Source organism: Gymnoscopelus braueri (genome assembly GCF_963280865.1).
Source record: "Gymnoscopelus braueri genome assembly, chromosome: 17".
In the NCBI taxonomy this organism is placed as follows: domain Eukaryota; kingdom Metazoa; phylum Chordata; class Actinopteri; order Myctophiformes; family Myctophidae; genus Gymnoscopelus; species Gymnoscopelus braueri.
The window spans coordinates 40632139-40635837 of NC_137617.1; the positions used below are offsets into that span (position 1 = coordinate 40632139).

At 43.4% G+C, this 3699-nt stretch overlaps 1 protein-coding gene across 1 annotated transcript in view; it reads right to left on the reverse strand.

Annotated features, from left to right (window-relative positions):
• LOC308105144 (ubiquitin carboxyl-terminal hydrolase 54-like) overlaps positions 1-3699 on the reverse strand; it is a gene marked incomplete at its 5' end in the record, with an annotated part of 76490 nt that overhangs the window by 66912 nt on the left and 5879 nt on the right.

The window sequence follows — 3699 nt, forward strand, 5'->3', positions numbered from 1 at the left end:
TGGCAACCCTCCTGAAAATGAATTTTCTGCTCATTAAAGAGCTGGAGAGACGGGGAGACCCCTGTTACTGAACAAATACCAATGATTATTATCAGAATATAGTGCTTTAACCTCATTTGTTTTAACCAAATAAATATCACTTACCCTACCTTTGAATGAACACTCGATTTTATTGAGGGCGATGGACAGCGAGTAACGGTGTCAGATGAGGACAGTATGTCAGTATCTATTAAGAAAGAAGTGGCAGGGTTTGTTTTTCTGTAGTAAACAGAGGGTGGGAGGGAATTGAGTTGAAGCGTGTCCTGCTTTTTTGTTATGCTGCGATTTCATTGCTGCCGCGCAGAAACCTTGTGTGTCCATGTTCCAACGTTTTATGTTTTTTGGATGCCTTACTTAGTCATATCAACCAACTCAGTGGCCTTGTGGTAAGACTGTCCGCCCTGAAATTGAGAGGTTGGGGTTTGATTCCCCCGGCCGGGGCATGTCAAAGACTATAAAAATTATACCCAATGCAGCCCTGCTTGGCACTCTGCATCAAGGGTTGGATTGGGGGGTAAGTCCCTGTGACATACTAGCATCATGTCCAGGGGGTGTAACCAAGCCCCCAAGAACCGAGACGGAGCAGAGAAGCGCATTGGACATGCTGGCCAATCATAGGTACTGCAGCTTATTACCGCTGGGGCCATGACACATGGACGAGCGAAAACGGTTTCGATTTCCGGTGCCCTCTCTATTATTTTTTAACTCTATGGGTGTAACTTATACATCATGGCTGGAACATGTACTTGTACATCAAGCCCACCTCACGCTACAGAAACAGTAGTATAGGCTCCTGCCCCTATATGGACCGCAACTTAGGCTCACTTATATTATTATAACTTCGCAAAAATAGCCGATCTACAAGCTCACAGATACGTTCTTTCTAGATCTGCTACGTTTGGCTATTTCTGAAACATTTCGAAGTTCAAGTGAAGTGCGTCTGTGGGTTTTTATAAACCTCGAACCAATGAAAGGTATTAACAAGAGGCTTGTGACTAAAAACACAGGAACACAGGTTCCTTCTCTTTTTTCCTCCTCCCCCGTCTCGATGTTAAATGTTTATTCAGCAGCGTTTTATCTTGCGGTGGCAGAAAGACTTCCTCCTCCGCACAGAGAGAAGAAGAAGCTCCCCGCAAGGCAACGATTATGCTCTTTGATCACCGGTGACAATGGACACACAATGGATGGCTGATAACACTGCAAGTGACAGAGCGATATGAACACTTTAACATGTCTGCCGTTCCCCGCTGCCTCGACGTTCTCCCACGGATGACTAATGCTCACGTACAGCACACACCCATGAGGCTTTACTGCGTGTGTGTGTGTGTGTGTGTGTGTGTGTGTGTGTGTGTGTGTGTTTGTACTTGTATTACTGTACTTGTGAGGAACCTATAGCGTCCCCACGAGTCGATTTTTACAATGTTTTGGCATTTTGAACTGTAAAGCTGAAAAGTCACAACACGTCGTAGTGCAAGTCGTTGTGAGCTTGTAGATTGGCAATTTTTCGGCGTACAACACCAGCGTAGGATAAATCAGGCATAGGCTATTGTATAACTCTAACTCTTAACCCTAAACCTAACCTCTATTAATGCCTAATCCTAACTCTAACCCCCAACCTGAATTGTTTCCTAATTGAAAACCTTATTCCCCACATCTGTTTTAACCATAAAACATCCATTTCTCTTGTGAGGTCCTCACACAATGTCTATTTATCCAATTCAACGAAATTGCCGTCCTAAAACATTGTTGATGTCCTCACAAGTTCACTAATACAAATCTGTTTTTGTGTGTGTGCACGTGTTTGTGCACGTGCACGTGTTTGTATGTGCGTGTGTGCGTGCGTGCCTGCGTGCGTAGGTGTGCGTGCGTAGGTGTGTAGGTGTGCGTGTGTGCATACAGTGTGTGAGTGTGCGTGAGTGTGTGTGTGTGCGTTTGTGTGTGTGTGTGTGTGTGTGCACGCAAAGCAACCCAGCGTGGGTTCTGCTTACTCAGCGCATTCAGTCAAGCCAATTAATTACAGAGAAGTGCTAGAGACTGAACAGCATGTAGAACACACACATCGACTGCTACTACACATCTCTACGAACACACGCACGTACACACACACACACACACAAGCACGCACACGCATGCACGCACGCACTCACGCACACACACACACGCACATGCAAACACACCACCACTACGCCACAGTGAATTTCGCACAACGCCTGCCTTTAAAATTGCACACATATTTATTGTCACAGTCGGGCAGAAACCTCGTATCTCCATCATTCAATGGATCTTTTTTTTTGGTAAAATGAATGGCCTACTTTGTCGTACAAGAGTGTCACGCAAAAGTAGCGATCTATTGTTGGCCATTTTTGCTATTTTCGAAAGATTTCGAAAGGGAAAGTGAACGTGGTTAAGTGCGTCTGTGGTTTTTATCAACGTAGAACCAATTAAAAGTATTAACGAGAGCTTTGTGACTGAATAAAAACCACGTAGGATCCATTTGGAACAGTTATTTTCCTGAAAGTAACAGTTTGTTTGTACATACAAGGTTTCCACCCGACAGTGAGAGACGTTTTGCTGGTGGATGCTGCAAGGGGGCTGAGAGAGACACTGGCTTCATAACGCCTTGTCATCACATAGAGCTCCAAAACGCTGCGCTGCAGCTTTGCTAAAGTAGATGATGCACAGCAATCCAAAGTGAAAACACGTTCTTTTAGAATTGCTCGTAAGGTCTTATAAAGCCCTATAAATCAGCGAATAAATACATAAATAAATACATCTTCGGCAGAGGTGTCATTTCATTAGACCACTTAAACCCAATTTAGCCGATCTGCAAGCTCACAACGCATTGCGATGCGTTGTGAGTTTGCAGATCGGCTATTTTTTAAAAAGGAAAAACATCATCTTTTTTTTTGCCTGCAATGATATTCCCCAAAGAGGGAAGCCAGTTTTAAAGTGATTCATGACTTTATGGTTCCATAAAGAGAATATGTGTCTTTAAGTGTCGATCTAAAATCTGATTCATCTGCAGAAAACATTTAAGAGGTGGAGAAAATATGGGGGTGGCAAATTGCCGTCCCCTGGAAGCCCAAATGACGCCCCTGATTTCCAGTACATTTCCAACGCCTGTGTCATTTTGGCACGAGTGTTTTCTTTGACAAATCGAACCCTGTCAGTTGGTATTAGACTCTTCCACCCACAGTTTTGAGTCCTACCTCTCCTTGAGTACTTAAAGTCAATAAATGCGAATATATAGTATTTCACATTGACAGTATTTGTTTACAAATATTTAGTGATGCCTCCCCTTCTTTTGCGCTCCACATATACAATCATTCTGCTTCTCGAGTCCTTACGAAATACCAAGAAAGTGGATCATATCACTCCACTGGCCACCTGTGTGTCAAAGAATTGATATCAAAATACTATACTGTTGGTCTATAAAGCTTTGAATGGTTTAGGGCCAAAATACATTTCTGATCTTGTGCGATATCGTGAACCATCCAAACCTCAGGTCATCTGGGACAGGTCTGCTTTCTGTTCCTAAAAATCAAAACTAAACGTGGAGAAGCAGCATTTACTTTTGTTTTTAATGCACCAAATACCTGGAACAAACTCCCAGAAAACCCGCAGGTCTGCTGCCACTCTCAGTTCTTTTAAATAACAGCT